Below are 20,095 nucleotides of genomic sequence, written 5' to 3' on the forward strand. Positions count from 1 at the left end.
ATACATATGATATATATGGTAGATTTGTACACATATATGGTATATTATGCATATATGTGTGTATGTGTGTGATGTCTAAATATAAATATATATTTAAGGACCTATGATAGGTTTGAATATAGGAAAAATACTACAAAATATATATATTAAGTTTCTAGTAAGTTTCATTTATAAAATTTTATTTAATTAAATACGATTATTTAAATAAATATTTAATTCACATTAAATATTTAATTCTTAATTTTTAAATCTACCATAGGGCCTTAAATACTGATTTTACTATCAAAGGTTAGCTCTGGCTGAATGATTTTTTTGTGTGTGTTCATGTGCACATTTACCACTAGGTAATTTCTAAACACAAGCATATGTTTCTAGCATTGATAGAAGTGATACGTTTTTCCTAAGCTTGGAACACTCTTCCTTCAGCAATGGAGAGAAAGAATTGTGTGTGATTATAGGTTTGAGAGTATAGGTGTTTGTGTGTTCATGTATTCAATGATGAATACACACAGAGAAACTTATCATTGGGTAATAATTTGTATATGTATACTTAGCTGTATTTATGAGCACCTGCTCTGAATAAAGCACTTTATATCATTTTTTTCATTTGATATCCCCAAATAATATTCAAATAGGTGTTAATATCCCAATTTTACAGAAGATGAGGCTGATTATCAAGAAACTGAATAACTTCCCTAGGACTCAAAGCAAGAATTTCAACCCATTTCTGTTATACTTAAATAGCATATCAATTAGAGTTCTTTGGATTGAAAGCACTAGATATTGTCTCTGCCTAAATTAAGCAAATGGTGATTTTTAAAAGGAAGTCAAGTTCTCACATAATTGACTAAAACTTGAAACATAGGGGTAAAAAGACTTAGAAGCAAGAACTTACACAGCAGTCTCATGGATAAAACAGAAATTATTGCTACTGCTTGGAAAGAGTCAAACTCCAAACATCTTCAGCCTCTCATTCTCTCTGATCAAATTTTAAGTTCCGAGAAGGGAGCCTCCAATTTACCTACTTTGTCTTTCATGTCCTCTCCTTGCTGATGCCCCTAATTACAAACTGATCTACAAGATACTGAAACAAGAAAAGGTAGTTCTAGTAATAGGAAATTAGATTGACAAAGGAATGAAAATGAAGGATGGGCAGCCAAAACGAAAAAGGAAAACACTAACCAAAGCAACACAAAGACAAAGATAATAAATACCTATAGTCTATGAGATCAAACTTGTGTGCAGGAAGATGGCTCTACTTTGTGCAATCCAGCCATTGTGAGTGCTGGTTGTAAGTGATTTCCTAACTGCAGAAAGAATTTCATTCAAAATAAAACAAATATATTAGAATCTCCACCATTATTTTTGTTGTTTGCTTTAAATATTTATTAAATGAATCGTGCGTAGAAACAATAACAATAATAACCAAAAAGAGGTTATGAAAAAAATTGTGTAATAGAGCTTAAATATAGGAAGACATGCCTCTGGATTATAATCAACAAATAATAAAACATACCTCTAACAATTTAAAGATTTGACCTCCCCTACCTGAGGACAGCTGAATTAGGAAGACTTGGTCATTTAAATATTTGGCAAATGTTATATATTTAAATAAATGTGGCTCAACTTGTTATCTGTGCAGGATATCTCCTATTTTCTCTGCCAGGTCTGCTCTGCGCCATCTCTAATGTTTTCCCTGGTTCCCAAATTCATCTCATCAGAATTGCGTCTTATTTATATTCTTAAGACACTTGATTTAAATTTTACAACTTTTGTCTTCTATCAGGATTTATTTTCCCTAATGAATCAGTTGTATTTGTCATCTACATTCTGTACTAATCTCCTAGAAAACAGAAAATGTATTCTTTTCCTCTGAACATATTCTTGTGTCTGGTACAAGTTTAGTAGAGGATAAACCTTCTAGAAAAGTTCAAACTTTTTGCTTCACTGGAATTTCATAGGAGAGTCTACAATGTCACAAAGACTGCATGGGGTTAGACACTCATGTTCACAATGAAATCCTCTTAATATACCTGCCCAAGTCTCCCATGCTTAATGCTAGCCCATTTTCTCTTACTAGAGTGTCAATATGGAGTGAAAACAAATTTTCACCATATTTCATAAGCTTTTGAGTCTCTTCACTTAAAGAGATGAGCCTCATAAACAAGAAATTTCAAACAACCACCAAAATATTGGAAACAACTAAATCAGTCAGAGCCTTAGTGAAAAAAGAAGTTTCACATTGTAATTTGAAGAAATCACAAATATTAGAAAAAAAGACTGTGACAGTAAATAGGCTTGTATCTTTAATAAAACCCAGGGAAAGATTACAAAGTCAAAGGAGTAATTTCAATGATATGCTATTTGTGCTTTGAAATGGAACAAATCATAAGTCAATAAAGGCTATGAAATAGGGAGATGTTTTCAGCTTTGTCTACCTTAGAAAGGTATTTTGTGAGTGCAACTTTAAAAAGTCCTTTATATTTTAGAAAAATTCTAGGAAGAGCATAGCTTAAGAACTATTTACTGGAAGTCCAAATCCCAAAATACCTAGCTTCTTTTACGAAATCTCTATAATAAATCTATGGAAAGGGTTGTAATACAATAGGATTCAAGTTTCATTCCCGTCACTTATTGGCTGTGTGAAGTCACTTACATTTTCTGCTCATCCACAAAAGGGATAGTGACCTTACAGGATGACTGTGAAAGTTAAAATACTTAAAATGACTGAAAATGCTGGGCCAGCACTGTTTGGTAGGGTAACCAACAACTAGCCACATGAGACTATTGAGCATTAGAAATGTAAGTAGTCAGAATTGACTTGTGCTGTAAGTGTGAAATATACATCAGATTTCAAAGACTTAGTATGAAAAACTGTAAATTATGTCACTAATAAATAAACTTTGAAATGATAATATGTTAGAAATACATTATTAAAATTAATTTTGCCTTTTTCATTTTCACTTTTTAAAATGGAACTAACAGAAAATTTTAAAGTATCTACATGGATTACCTTACAGTTCTAAAGGACAGCACCAATCGAAATGGATGCCTGGTATATATTAAGTGCTTAGAAATAGTTTAATTAATATCAGTAATTTTGGCGGTTGCACCAGATTTTCATTAATTCCATGTTTTCTTTAATTTCATGTCCTTATTCTAAGTTCTGTGAATTCTTCTGAAGACCAATGAAGATGTACTATGGAGAAATTTTGTTCTGTTGAAAAAGTTTAGAAACAAAGGAGCTTTGATTGGCAGAGCCATGTGCATCTCAGCAAAAGAAGTCTATTTTGTTACTTTTAGAGAATAAGGGGAGAAAATTAAAAAAGATAAAATTAAGACATAAGGGTATTTACTAAAAGTTAAAATCAATGACTTATTTGAAGATTTTGTGCCATATTTATTTTGTAGACTTATTACACTAATCAATTAGAAAGCCCTGATAATCACTTAAATATTTGAAGTAAGCAACACTTATGAATATATTCTTGCATGTTCTGAAAAAACCAAAACCAAAAAACTTCTTGAACATTAAAAAAAAAAAAACGTGTATAATGTTAGATGAGAACATTCTAAATTGAAGGCATAATTATTTATGGAATACAAATCAAACCTAAAAGATGTTTATCTGTCTGTATTGTAGATATGCCACATTGTTGTTCTTTTTATTTACTATTTTCTATAAGATTGCTAAAACAGTTTATCCGTATGCCTCTTATATCCCTTACTGTTTTTAGCCTGGTGTTTTAGTAAGCTATATCATGTTATAGCTTCCCTCTTGACTCTAAGCTCTCAGGTAAGGATAGGTATTCATTGCATCTTGTAGCTGCTACTGAACTTAATACCGAACCATAGGAATTAGAGGTATTCAAAAAAAAGTGTATTATATGAATACATGAATTTTTTTGTTCTAACCTAAAATAATCTCTATCTCATTAAATCTTCAAATTTATTAATAATCCTGAATGTGATAACTGGGCCTGAAATCTTACAAATACAATATAATTCTAAATCACTGATGATATATAAATATCAACCAAATATAAAATTCCCAAAAGCTCTAGTTCACTTGATACGAGAATCAAGAGCTGGAAATGTAATTACCATTCAGGGTTAAGCTATGTTTTGTTACATTGTTTTCCTTTTCTACTCCCTCACTTCCCAAAGAAGTTGACCTATGCATTATTTAGGGTTGTAAGGTTTTTCCTATTTTAACTCAACTGGGTTTTTCCATTTCCAGGATATCCTTATATATTACCTAATCTTCAGAAGAGATTTCATTAGGTTATATTTTTGATGTGCATTGTGCAAGTGCAGTATTTGTACTGTAGTATTCATTCTAAAATACATATTCACGTGACAGCCCATAATATCCTTGAAACAGCCATTACAGTCTGTCAAATAAATAATGCGCATTTTAAAGATGGTCTTTATGTGGGATGACTCTCCTGCATTTTCATGAGGCAGATTTTTCTATTCTTTAAGAAAGAAAAGCACACAAAGGAAAGTGAACATGCAGAAAAATATGTTAAGGTAAAAGTGACACAAACCAGAAAATTCAAGCTTCCTTTAGTTTCTTGCTCTTTCTACTGCTCCACCATTTTCCCCATAACATTTTATGAGGAAAAAAATACTACCGGAGCTTACAGCACTTTCTGTAATCTTCTATATGTGGATATTTGGAAATAAAAATAAGTCATTTTGTGTATCTTGTAATGTTAATCATAGTTTGAATTTAAAAGGTGACTTTTCCCTTCAAAATCATAGTTTACTTGGCATATGTGCCTATTAAAAGAACTGACATCACTGCAGAGTTAGTAAGTTGTATTCTTGTTATTGTAAAATGGCAGATTCTTTTCTCTCTTGTCTATGTCAAGTATACATCTGTGCACACTGATTTTCCGAGAAAGTTACCTCAACTCATAGGGGAAAAATGTTTAACACTCTTTCATGCCTTTATCTCTTATTGGTGGCTATAATGGCTTCTGGGAAAATAAGAAAAATGAAAAACAACATTTGTTGCATGCCTGCTTTGTGCCATGCACCATGCTATATGTTTTGTGTATATTTTCAAATGTGACCCTCAAGACAGCTCTACAAAGTGGTTATAATTGTTATCAATATATGGGGAATTAAATAAATAACTTGTAAAAAGTGCTGATAGACAGTGTCTAACTTCATAGCTTAAGCTCAAATGAAAGAAAATAAGAATAATGTTTACCTCAGCCCTGTTGATGTTTTATTATTACAATTTTTATATATGAGATGGAGCGTTACTTTCATACACATATTTGATAGCATGGTTGAATGACATATTATTTTTCTCATAAAATGCCTTTATTGTATTACAATTATCCTTTGCTATTCAAAATTTTTCAGAGACTTGGATAATAGTTCTTATCAGAGAAAACCACTGATGAAACCAAGAAAGATTTACTTAGGCTACTATATGACAATTATAGTCCTTTTACATTTATAAACTAGCTTTCTTCCTACAATCTAACATATTCTCCCAAATCAACACAATAGAAATAGTAAGAATTATCCAATAAATGGCTGAGGTTTCACATTACTTTTAAAAAGTAATTTATTGGATATCAAGTCTAACCTTTATGAGAAATATGCAGCAGTGGAATGTTATGTAGAACCCAAGTACACTGTGGACCTCAGCAGCATAGAAAGCTAAAAGATTTAGATGAAAATCAAGTTTGTTCATACCCAGAACATTCTGACAACTGAAAGCTTTTTAACTGCTTAATCTGTTAAAAATCATTATCCATCACAATCAGTATGGCAATAACCAAAGTGGTACCACTGGCCACTTACCACCATTTATATTTAAATTAAAATTAGTAAAAATTAAATAAAATTTAAAAATCAGTTCCTCAGTCACATTAGCCACATTTCAAGTACTCAAGAGCTACCTATAGCTAGTGGCTACCATACTGGACAGCACAGATTATTGAACATTTCCATCATCACAGAAAGTTCTACTGGGCGATGTTGCTATAGTTAATTAACAAGACCAGTGATAATTCCCTTAGACATCTATAAGTGAGTCCATTAGTTTTAAGAAGCTATTGTGTTTTCTTCAAAAGCATATATTAAATTTATACTATGTGAAAGGGACTGAACTATACACTCAAAATTAGTGTACAAATACAAATTTTGGATGCATAAGGCAATTGCACCAATAGAAACACTCTAGATTTTTTAACTGCTTTGATATTCGTGATCAACAATGTTAAATAGAAATTTGTAAATGACTTTATCATCTCCAAATTAGCTTCATTCTTTGTCAATTGCCTACCTTCCCCATGTAACCATCTGAATTGTTGGTTACAATCTGAATTGAACCATATTCATATACAAAAGTTGAAGAGAAAAGAATTAAAGAACATCAACAAATAAAAATTCAATAAACTTCCTTTCCTGTCTACATTTTTTTTTCTTTTAAGTATGTATTGCTGTTTATAAGATGGAAAACTCTGATGTTCATTTAAAGCAGATAATGTTTTTGCCTTTATCTCAATTTCAGTGGAACAATTGGAGCTAGTAATCATTATCAGAAGATTGAGATGGTAGCTTTAATAAAAAAATGTGATAATCACAATATATTTAGATAATAGTAATTGACAGGCTCATTAGACAGTGAGTTACTTGAGGCAAGATACCATGTATTAATTCATTGATTGATGTATTCATCCATCCATTTACTTATTAAGTCAAATATGTTTTGAATATCAAAAATGTACCAGCCACAGATACTCTATACAATACAAGTAGAGAAGTAAACAAGAAGCACATCTTTATCCCAAAGATCACACATTCTAGTGGAAAAGAAGCATAATAAACAAATAAATTAAAATAATGTCAGATATTGAGAAGTGTCACAAAGATAGAGTGGGTGGGGAAGGAAACATTAGAGAAAATAATCAGACAATCCCTTACTGAGGAGGAGAAATCTGAACAAAAACCAGTTGATGAGGAAGGGTCAATGGAAAATAAGTGTCTCTGTAAAGGAAACAATAAGTAAAAAGAGATAGAAACTGGCTTGACAAATCAAGGGAAAAAATGAGACTAGTTAAAGCGTGGGAAACAAGGACCAGGGTGGTAAGAGATGTTTTCTCATCTATTTTATTTGTAATGCCTAAGATAGTGCAAATCAAGGAACTGAACAACCAAAGAGTGCACATATAATGTTATGCTAAAATATTAAAAATATCTATGACTTCTTTTAAAATGTAAAACATTTTTTCCTAAAAATAAAATGTGAAATTTAAAAATTATATTAAAATGATAAAGATCTTAAAACTTTTTATAGTATAAAGAGACTATGACAAGCTAAAGAGGAGGAAATGAGCATTCCTAATATATTTAAAATAATTTTTGAAGTTTAAGAACTAAAACAGTGATATAACTAATATAAAGTACAGGAAAATCTCCCAGATTCTGAGTATCTATTGCTTCCTCCCAGTAACTCCCATTCTCTCTATATATCAGATTAAGAGGTGCTGATTAGGAGATATCGAAAGATATTAGTGTTGTAAACAAACAATAGGTTCAACAACACCAAACACAGGGTAAAATAGCATTCTTGTCCTTTTCCTCCCTTCTAAACGGGATGTAAACAGCAGCAGCATGACACTGATGATGGAGGAAATGAATGTTCCCATAAAACCAAAGCATGAATCCTGTTTTATTATGTGCTTGAGTACATTATCTAGGATCATTATTTTAATGACAGAAGTAGAATAAAATTAATACATATTCCAAAAACACATTTTGCAAAGATTGAAATACTGTCATTAATGGGTTTTCTATATAAACGTTTTTTTGTCCTCATGACAAGGTAGAAATATTAGAATTGACTTGCTGGAACATATAAAGATCCTAGCTAAGTGTACTTAAGACCCATTGTGGTCTTCTACAAGCTATTGGTTCATAATCCACTTCTAATATCAAAGTCATAAACAACATGCACAATCACCCCATCTCTATTCTGGTTCAGTGGTCAAATATCAAGTATCAATACTAGTGTTATGTGTAGATGGGCAGATATCATAAGCAATATTAAGATACACACAGGTTTAGTTCTTATCCGTTTTATATTTTATTTTTTAAAATTCTTATAAAGTTAATATAAATTCTGTGTGATAAAAGCTTAGGATTAGAAAGGATGTAAAGCTTGTTTACATTAATGTGAAAACTATGACTTTATAGTGAATCTAGATAGAAAGTTTTCAGGTGTTGGGGAAATCATATACACCAGTTTCTAGAAAATATGACCTAAAACTGTTTCCTTATATAATTTTGAAATATGCAAAACCAAAAGGTAGTCAAATTAATAAAATGTTTTGAGAAATTCTAAATAGTGCTTATTCTCTCTAGACATCTGACCATTTAAACAGCTATACAAAAATTTATAATCCATAGCTTCAGCTTGAGAAGATATGGTGATATATCTACTTTAAGTGCTTTCACTTAAAAGTTGTTATAATGTAATTATATTAAATTATTTCAGAAAAGAAAGCATCATGACTTTAAGTATACATAACATTGAAATGCTGGGTATCTGCTTATGTCATGTAAATATATTTTGCAGTTCATTGTCTGGCTCCTGTTATGTTTACAGCAGCCCGAGAAGAGTTAACCAATAAATTAATATAATGGAATTATGTCTAGTCAGAGGTTTGTTCTGCATGTGTGTGACTGGTATCATTTTTCTCAGAATAGATTTTAATTCTAAAAAGTGATGCATTGTTTTGGTCCTAAGACTTTGTTTTCTAGACAGGAAAAAAGGACAGTGGTTCTTTATTCAACTACTATAATTGATTTTAAATTAATAGTGACTGTTTCTCAAGGATCTCCAAGAGATAAACATGGTAAGCTATCAAGTTATAATCAATTTGGTAATAAATAAAAAGTCTTTGGTATTAAATTAACCTATAACAGCATTTAAATGATATAATAAAATAAGCCCTTCAAATTAGTTTATCTATCATACATGACTAATATGTTTCCAATTCCGTAACTAATTATTTACATGTATAATGTATAACATGAGATTTTAAGGACCAAATATCATATTGTATTAGGATGAATAGTATTTACTGATGAGTAGACAAACAGTATTATATTTTAGTGGGTTAAACATTTGCACTTCAACAAATATAATCATTGGATTTGGATTTGGGGAGATATTTAGTTGTAAAATATACCTTCAAGAAATATTTATCTTTGGAAAGAATATTGAACTAAGATCAGGACGCTTGGGTTTTAAGTTTTTGGCTCTGTCGCTAGTGACTCTGTGAGCTTGAGGAATTAAGTTCAATTCAATTCATCATCACTTCATTAAATATTTATGGAGCTACCTCTTTTGCGTAAGGACGGGGAGACCAAAACATATCTGAAGGCAGAGGGGAGGAATCCAGTAGAGAAGAAAAGGTTAAAGATGCTAGTAAGGGGAATAACTGATGTAATAAGAATCTGAGACAGCAGGGACCATAAGATAAATAGCACGAATCTAGGGGTTAGTCTCAGTAAAGAAAAGGAGCAGAACTTCCTAAGAGATAAGAGCTCAAAAGGAAATGTAAAGTAAGGATAAAGAGAGATTTTGAGGTAGAGAGAAGCCTGAATGGGGATTCTCACATCGGATTGATTTTTGTCTCAGTACAGAAGGTGTTGAAGTCATCTGTTGAGGTCAAGTGCCACTTGGGATATCCAAGTAGTGAAGAAGTTTGAGATGGTTACAGTAGAGAATGCAGTAAAAGGGAAATGAGGTGCACTAAGGGCTGGGCATCAAACATGATTTGGTGTTAGTTGCAATCAACAGAGTTTCACGGCCCTCTCTATAAAAGCTAAAGTCAAAAGCAATGTATAAAGCATGGGACCATCAGAAATTCCCAATTCTAGATATTGAAAATATGAAATGAGGGAAGGCCAAAAGAATGGATGGCAATTTGCAGTTAGTTTGTGAGTTGTAGATATTTAGTTTAGTAGTGGAATTATTGAAATGACAAATTACAGTGTCAAAGCTAAGGAGAAAAATAAAATTTGAACTAGGAAATTGGCCTGAGAATATTAAAAGTGTTTGTGGAATTATGCTTCACGGTAAAAAAGAAAAAATAGTGGATGAGGTTCAATTCATAAGAAAGTTAAATACCCAGGGTTTGGTCACAGTGAAATTTCAAAATTAAAAGAAGCTTTACGGGGCTTCCCTGGTGGCGCAGTGGTTGAGGGTCCACCTGCCGATACAGGGGACACGGGTTTGTGCCCTGGTCCGGGAGGATCACACATGCCACGGACTGGTTGGGCCCGTGAGTCATGGCCACTGAGCCTGCGCGTCCGGAGCCTGTGCTCCGCAACGGGAGAGGCCACGGCAGTGAGAGGCCCACATACCGCAAAAAAAAAAAAAAAAAAAAAAAAAAAAAAGAAGTTTTATGAACAGAAGTACTTGTTTTAGAGCAGCATTTCTCAACTTCACATCCAAAGCAGCTCTCCAGCTCATAACAACATTGGTTCCCAGAGCCTGCCACAGACCTAGTGAGTCAGAATTACAGGGGTGGGAACAGAACGTTTTTATGGTTAAAAAGAAGACACAAGAAATTCTGATGCATAATCAAGTAGGGTATTGCTGGTCTAACTTTCTTCTTTAAGCTTGCAATTAAAAAAAAAAGTAAGAATAAGAATCCCACTTACACAGTACATATTGTAGTCAATTGGAACAAAAACTGGTAAAACAAGCAAAAACAAACAAACAAAAAACACATTTTGAAGGACTCTCTCAAGTTGAACTATGCAGGATTGGAAAGACAGGAAGTTTGCACTGATGGTACAGTTTCCCTTTTCCATATGGCTTCCCTTTAATCATGCTACCACCCTTTATTTATTTATTCAATTTATCTTCAGGGCTTTTTATTTGTTGTTGCAAGTGAAAAAAGCCACCTGTACTTACATTAAGCAAAGGGGAAGGTTGTATTAATAGGGTTGCCTAACTGAAGTCTGAACAAAATGTAGTTTGACCTTTGGAAGTTGGTGGAATCAGTAGGCCAACAGTGTACTCCAATTCTCAGGCGAGCTCTACCTTCTGTGTCTGCTCTGTTCTTTTGTCTCTTTTTGTAGATCAACTTCATCTGCCACCCAATTGGTGTGAGGAAGCATGGTTGCTTAGAGCTCCTGGGTTTATATATTATACACTCAGCTATTTGGAGAGAAGAACCAATTTTTAAAAATTGACTTCATTTTTTAGAACAGTTTTAGGTTCACAGCAAAATTGAAAGGAAGGTACAGAGATTTCCCACATACCCCCTGAATAACAAGTTTTTATGCTTCCTAATTATAGATGCCTTCCCAAGTTTAGTCATTTGTGCTTTGTTGGGGTCATGGGAATAGTAACATAAAAAATCATGGCTAGATACCCCATTCTGAATGAGGGGAGCAGTTGTGGGAGACTAACATGCGCCCAGTAGCAACCTGGAAAGGCCTCTGTCAAAAGCTAACACATACAGCTCTAGAATATGATAAAAGAAGAATATAATTACAGTTCAGTTGAATAACTACTCTATGATGTTTATACTGTCTAACGTATTGTTTACCTGTGCAATTACATGATGTGCTGTTAGTTATAGCAAAGGAGTTAATATATATATTTGAATTTATAGTTCTATTTTACTTAGCATTCACTATTTTTTGCTGTTGTTTTTTCTCTTTCTCTTTATTTTTCTCTCCCCTTTCCCCAACCAAATAATTTTGAGAAGCAAAGATTTACCACTCGCTGTCTAGTGAATACAACCATTCAGAGGAAAAAAACATATGACAGGGCAAAACGTTTATACACTACATTGTATATTAAAATAAAATGACCTCAAGACTTATTCACTTCTAATTTATTTCTCTTTTATACACAATTTTAATAGAACTTTCCAAACTCAGAGCAGAATTGGTGGTTAGGTTTGGTTATTGCTGCCACAGTCAGGACCATGGCAATAATAAGACACAAGACAGCCTGATGCAAAAGAGACAGAAGCAAATAGAGCGTGGACAAAAATCTCCCAAATCTCAATAAGATCCCAGTGCATTACTGTGCTATAACACAACACAGTTATTATTAATCATCATTTATTTTGTCCCTTAAGAATTCTAACACACTTTAAATGTATTATCCCACACAATCTTACTTTATATTGTAGGGCACTATCATTAGTTCTACTTTACAGTAAATGAAACCACAGAGTTTAAGTAACCTAAAAAGGTCACACCAAGTAAGTGGGTACCTGCAAGATTTGAACCCAGAAAGACTGACTCTAAATACTTTTTAAAAAAAAAAATTTATTGGGGTATAATTTCTTTACAATGGTGTGTTAGTTTCTGCTTTATAACAAAGTGAATCAGCTATACTAAACACTATTTTTAACAACTACACCAAGGGCATTCACTTTGATGATCTAAATTGGTCAAGAAAATATAATATTAAAACCATAGACCTAAATGTAAAACAAAAACTATAAAACTTCTAGAAAATCTTGGGTTTGGCAATGACATTTTATATATAACACTAAAAGCACAATGTAAGAAAGAAAGAATTGATAAGGTTGACTTCATTAAAATTAAATGTTCCTGCTCTGCAAAAGATGCTCTGCAAAGAATGGAAACACAAGCAACAAACTGGGAGAAAATCTTAGCAAAACTCATTTCTGATAAAGCATCATATATAAAATTGTTCAAATCTAACAATAAGAAAACAAAGAACCCATTTCAAAAGTGGTCAAAAGATCCAAACAAAGACCTCAATATCTAAAACACTGACAACACTGGGGACTTCCCTGGTGGTCCAGTGGTTAAGACTCCAAGCTTCCACCACAGCAGGAACAGGTTTAATCCCTGGTTGGGGTATAAGAGCCCACATACCGTGCAGCATGGCCTAAGTAAATAAATAAAACACGGACAACACCAAATGCTGACAAGGATGTGGAGCAACAGGAACTCTCATTCACTGCTGGTGAAAATGCAAAATGGCACAGCCACATTGGAAACAGTTTGGTAATTTTTTACAAAGCTAAACATACACTTTCCATGCAATCTAGCAATTGTACATCTTGGTATTTACTCACATGAGTATGACCACACAAAAACCTATATATGGATATTGATAGCAGCTTTACTCATAATTGCCAAAACATGGAAGTAACCATGATATATTTCAGTAATAGGTGAATGGATAAACAAACTGTAGTGCATCAATACAATAGAATATCATACAGTACTAAAAGATATAAGCTAACAAGCCATGAAATGACATGAAGCACCTTTAAGGCATTTTAATGCATATTTCTAAGTGAAAGAAGACAATTGGAAATGCTACACACTAAGCTTCAAGATGGCGGAAGAGTAAGACGTGATCACCTTCCTCCCCACAAATACATCAGAAATACATCTACGTGTGGAACAACTACAGAACACCTACTGAACGCTGGCAGAAGACCTCAGACCTCCCAAAAGGCAAGAAACTCCCCACGCACCTGGCAGGGCAAAACAAAAAGGAAAAAAACTGAGACTAAAGAATAGGGACGGGACCTGCACCCGTGGGAGGGAGCCGTGAAGGAGGAAAGGTTTCCACACACTAGAAGCCCCTTTGTGGCAGAGACTGCAGGTGGCAGCAGGGAAGCTTCGGAGCCACGGAGGAGAGCACAGCAACAGGGGTGCAGAGGGCAAAGCAGAGAGATTCCCGCACAGAGGATCGGTGCCAATCGGCACTCACCAGCCCGAGAGGCTTGTCTGCTCACCCGCTGCGGCGGGCGGGGGCTGGGAGCTGAGGCTCGGGCTTCAGTAGGAGCGCAGGGAGAGGACTGGGGTTGGCAGCGTGAACACAGCGTGAAGGGGTTAGTGCACCACGGCTAGCCAAGAGGGAGTCCGGGAAAAAGTCTGGACATGCCAAAGAGGCAAGAGACTTTTTCTTGCCTCTTTGTTTCCTGGTGCACAAGGAGAGGGGATTAAGAGCACTGCTTAAAGGAGCTCCAGAGAGGGGCGCGAGCCACAGCTATCAGCGTGGACCCCAGAGACGGGCATGAGACGCTATGGCTGCTGCTGCCGCCACCAAGAAGCCTGTGTGCGAGCACAGGTCACTCTCCACACCTACCTTCTGGGGAACCTGTGCAGCCCGCCACTGCCAGGGCCACGTGATCCAGGGACAACTTCCCCAGGAGAACGCATGGAGCGCCTCAGGCTGCTGCAATGTCACGCCACCCTCTGCCGCCGCAGGCTCGCCCCGCATCCGTACCCCTCCCTCCCCCGGCCTGAGTGAGCCAGAGCCCCCGAATCAGCTGCTCTTTCAACCCCGTCCTGTCTGTGGGAAGAACAGATGCACTCAGACGACCTACAGGCAGAGGCGAGTCCAGATCCAAAGCTGAACCCAAGGAGATGTGTGGAAAAAGAGAGGGAAATCTCTCCCAGCAGCCTCAGAAGCAGCGGATTAAATCTCCATAATCAATTTGATGTACGCTGCATCTGTGGAATACCTGAATAGACAACAAATCATCCCAAATTGAGGAGGTGGACTTTGGGAGCAACGAGATATATATATATTTCCCTTTTTTCTCGTTTTGTGAGTGTATGTGTATGATTCTGTGTGTGAATTTGTCTGTATAGCTTTGCTTTTACCATTTGTCCTAGGGTTCTGTCTGTCCTTTTTTTTTTTTTTAACTATAGTTTTTAGCACTTATTATCATTGGTGGATTTGTTTTTCTGGTTTGCTTTTTCTCTTCTTTCTTTCTTACATTCTTTTTTTTTAATTACTTGGAAAAAAATTTAATACTTATTTTTTATTTTAATCATTTATTTTATTTTACTTCTTTTTCTCACCTTTATTCTGAGCCGTGGGGATGACAGGATCTTGGTGCTCCAGCCAGGCGTCAGGGCTGTGCCTATGAGGTGGCAGAGTCAAGGTCAGGACACTGGTCCACAAGGGACCTCCCAGCTCCACGTAATATCAAATGGTGAAAATCTCCCAGAGATTTCTATCTCAAAGCCAAGACCCAGCTCAACTAAACGACCAGCAAGCTACAGTGCTGGACACACTATGCCAAACAACTAGCAAGACAGAAACGCAATACCATCCATTAGCAGAGGGGCTGCCTAAAATCATAAAAAGGACACACACACCCCAAAACACACCACCAGATGTGGAATTGCCCACCAGAAAGACAGGATCCAGCCTCATCCACCAGAACAAAGGCACTAGTACTCTCCACCAAGAAGCCTACACAACCCACTGAACCAACCTTAGCCACTGGGGACAGACACCAAAAACAATGGGAAATACAAACCTGCAGCCCACAAAAAGAAGACCCCAAACACAGTAAGTTAAGCAAAATGAGAAGACAAAAACACACAGCAGATGAAGGAACAAGGCAAAAACACACCAGACCTAACAAATGAAGAGGAAATAGGCAGTCTACCTGAAAAAGAATTCAGAATAATGATAGTAAAGATGATCCAAAATCTTGGAAAAAGAATGGAGAAAATACAAGAAATCTTTAACAAGGACCTAGAAGAACAAAAAAGCAAACAAACAGTGATGAACAACAAAATAAATGAAATTAAAAATTCTCTAGAAGGGATCAATAGCAGAATAACTGAGGCAGAAGAACGGATAAGTGACCAGGAGGATAAAATAGTGGAAACAACTACTGCAGAGCAGAATAAAGAAAAAACAATGAAAAGAATTGAGGACAGTCTCAGAGACTTCTGGGACAACATTAAATGTACCCACATTTGAATTATAGGGGTCCCAGAAGAAGAGAAAAAGAAAGGGACTGAGAAAATATTTGAAGAGATTATAGTTGAAAACTTCCCTAATATGGGGAAGGAAATAGTTAATCAAGTCCAGGAAGCACAGAGAATCCCATACAGGATAAATCCAAGGAGAAACATCCTAGACACATATTAATCAAACTACCAAAAATTAAATACAAAGAAAAAATGTTAAAAGCAGCAAGGGAAAAACAGCAAATAACACACAAGGAAATCCCCATAAGGTTAACAGCTGATCTTTGAGCAGAAACTCTGCAAGCCAGAAGGGACTGGCAGGACATATTTAAAGTGATGAAGGAGAAAAACCTATAACCAAGATTACTCTACCCAGCAAGGATCTCATTCAGATTTGACAGAGAAATAAAACCTTTAGAGACAAGCAAAAGCTAAGAGAATTCAGCACCACCAAACCAGCTTTACAACAACTGCTAAAGGAACTTCTCTAGGCAGGAAACACAAGAGAAGGAAAAGACCTACAATAACAAACCCAAAACAATTAAGAAAATGGGAATACATATCGATAATTATCTTAAATGTAAATGGATTAAATGCTCCAACCAAAAGACATAGACTAGCTGAATGGATACAAAAACAAGACCTGTATATATGCTGTCTACAAGAGACCCACTTCAGACCTAGGGACACATACAGACTGAAAGTGAGGGGTTGGAGAAAGGTATTCCATGCAAATGGAAATCAAAAGAAAGCTGGAGTAGCAATTCTCATATCAGACAAAATAGACTTTAAAACAAAGATTATTATAAGAGACAAAGAAGGACACTACATAATGATCAAAGGATCGATCCAAGAAGAAGATATAACAATTGTAAATTTTTATGTGCCCCACATAGGAGCACCTCAATACACAAGACAAATACTAACAGCCATAAAAGGGGAAATTGACAGTAACACGTTCATAGTAGGGGACTTTAACACCCCACTTTCACCAATGGACAGATCATCCAAAATGAAAATAAATAAGGAAACCCAAGCTTTAAATTATACATTAAACAAGATGGACTTAATTGATATTTATAGGACATTCCATCCAAAAACAACACAATACACATTCTTCTCAAGTGCTCATGGAACATTCTCCAGGATAGATCGTATCTTGGGTCACAAATCAAGCCTTGATAAATTTAAGAAAATTGAAATCATATCAACTATCTTTTCCGACAACAACACTATGAGACTAGATATCAATTACAGGAAAAAATCTGTAAAAAATACAAACACATGGAGGCTAAACAATACACTACTTAATAACCAGGAGATCACTGAAGAAACCAAAGAGGAAATTAAGAAATACCTAGAAACAAATGACAATGAAAACACGATGACCCAAAACCTATGGGATGCAGCAAAAGCAGTTCTAAGAGGGAAGTTGATAGCAGTACAATCCTACATTAAGAAACAAGAAACATCTCAAATAAACTACCTAACCTTACACCTAAAGCAATTAGAGAAAGAAGAACAAAAAAACCCCAAAGTTAGCAGAAGGAAAAAATTATAAAGGTCAGATCAGAAATAAATGAAAATTAATTCAAGGAAATGGTAGCAAAGATCAACAAAACTAAAAGCTGATTCTTTGAGAAGATAAACAAAATTGATAAACCATTAGCCAGACTCATCAAGAAAAAAAAGGAGAAGACTCAAACCAATAAATTTAGAAATGAAAAAGGAAAAGTAACAGCTGACACTGCAGAAATACAAAGGATCAAGAGAGATCACTATAAGCAACTCTATGCCAATAAAATGGACCACCTGGAAGAAATGGACAGATTCATAGAAATGCACAACCTTCCGAGACAGAACCAAGAAGAAAGAGAAAATATGAACAGACCAATCACAAGCACTGAAATTGAAACTGTGATTAAAAATCTTCCAACAAACAAAATCCCAGGACCAGATGGCTTCACAGGCAAATTCTATCAAACATTTAGAGAAGAGCTAACACTTATCCTTCTCAAACTCTTCCAAAATATAGCAGAGGGAGGAAAATTCCCAAACTCATTGTACAGAATCCAACAGCACATTAAAAGGATCATACACCATGATCAAGAGGGATTTATTCAGGAATGCAAGGATTCTTCAATATACGCAAATCAATCAATGTGATACACCATATAAACAAATGGATGGGGGCTTCCCTGGTGGCGCACTGGTGGAGAGTCTGCCTGCTGATGCAGAAGACACGGGTTCATGCCCCGGTCCAGGAAGATCCCACATGCTGCGGAGCAGCTAGGCCCGTGAGCCACGGCTGCTGAGCCTGCACATCTGGAGCCTGTGCTCCACAATGGGAGAGGCCACAACAGTGAGAGGCCCACGTACTGCACCAAAAAAAAAAAAAAAAAAAAATGGATAGAGAAAAACCATATGGTCATCTCAATAGACACAGAGAAAGTTTTCGACAAAATTCAACACCCATTTAGATGCAGAAAAAGCTTTCGACAAAATTCAACACCCATTTATGATAAAAGCCTTCCATAAAGTAGGCATAGAGGGAACTTTCCTCAACATAATAAAGGCCATATATGAGAAACCCACAGCCAACATCATCCTCAATGATGAAAAACTGAAACCATTTCCACTAAGATCAGGCAGAAGACAAGGTTGCCCACTCCCACCACTATTATTCAATAGTTCTGGAAGTTTTAGCCACAGCAATCAAAGAAGAAAAAGAAATAAAAGGAATCCAAAACAGAAAAGAAGATGTAAAGATGTCATTGTTTGCAGATGACATGATACTATACATACAGAATCCTAAAGATGCTACCAGAAAACTACCAGAGCTAATCAATTAATTTGGTAAAGTTGCAGGATAAAAAATTAATGCACAGAAATCTCTGGCATTCCTATACACTAATGATGAAAAATCTGAAAGTGAAATTAAAACACTCCCATTTACCATTGCAACAAAAAGAATAAAATATCTAGGAATAAACCTACCTAAGGAGACAAAAGACCTGTATGCAGAAAATTATAAGACACTGATGAAAGAAATAAAGGATGATAAAAATAGATGGAGAGATATACCATGTTCTTGGATTGGAAGAATCAACATTGTGAAAATGACTATACTACCCAAAGAAATCTACAGATTCAATGCAATCTCTGTCAAACTACCACTGTTATTTTTCACAGAACTAGAACAAAAAATTTCACTATTTGTATGGAAATACAAAAGACTCCAAATAACCAAACCAATCTTGAGAAAGAAAAATGGAGCTGGAGGAATCAGGTTCCCTGACTTCAGACTATACTACAAAGCTACAGTCATCAAGATAGTACAGTACTGGCACAAAAAAAGAAATATAGATCAATGGAACAGGATAGAAAACCCAGAGATAAATCCACGCACATATGGTCACCTTATCTTTGATAAAGGAGGCAAGAATATACAGTGCAGAAAAGACAGCCTCTTCAATAAGTGGTGCTGGGAAAACTGGACAGCTACATGTAAAAGAATGAAATTAGAACACTCCCTAACACCATACACAAAAATAAACTCAAAATGGATTAAAGACCTAAATGTAAGGACAGACGCTATCAAACTCTTTGAGGAAAACAGGCAGAACACTCTATGACATAAATCACAGCAAGATCCTTTTTGACCCACCTCCTAGAGAAATGGAAATAAATATAAACAAATGGGACCTAATGAAACTTCAAAGCTTTTGCACAGCAAACGAAACCATAAACAAGATGAAAAGACAACCCTCAGAATGGGAGAAAATATTTGCAAATGAAGCAGCTGACAAAGGATTAATCTCCCAAATTTAGAAGCAGCTCATGCAGCTCAATATCAAAGAAACAAACAACCCAATCCAAAAATGGGAAGAAGACCTAAACAGACATTTCTCCCAAGAAGATATACAGATTGCCAACAAACTCATGAAAGAATGCTCAACATCATTAATCATTAGAGAAATGCAAATCAAAACTACAATGAGATGTCATCTCACACTGGTCAGAATGGCCATCATTAAAAAATCTACAAACAAATGCTGGAGAGGGCATGGAGAAGAGGGAACTCTCTTGCACTGTTGGTGGGAATGTAGATTGATAAAGTCACTGTGGGGAACCGTATTTAGGTTCCTTAAAAAACTAAAAATAGAACCACCATATGACCCAGCAATCCCACTACTGGGCATATACCCTGAGAAAACCATAATTCAAAATGAGTCATGTACCAAAATATTTATTGCATCTCTATTTACAATAGCCAGGACATGGAAGCAACCTAAGTGTCCATCAACAGATGAATGGATAAAGAAGGTGT

Source organism: Orcinus orca, chromosome 17, assembly GCF_937001465.1.
Source record: "Orcinus orca chromosome 17, mOrcOrc1.1, whole genome shotgun sequence".
NCBI classification, from domain to species: Eukaryota; Metazoa; Chordata; class Mammalia; order Artiodactyla; family Delphinidae; genus Orcinus; species Orcinus orca.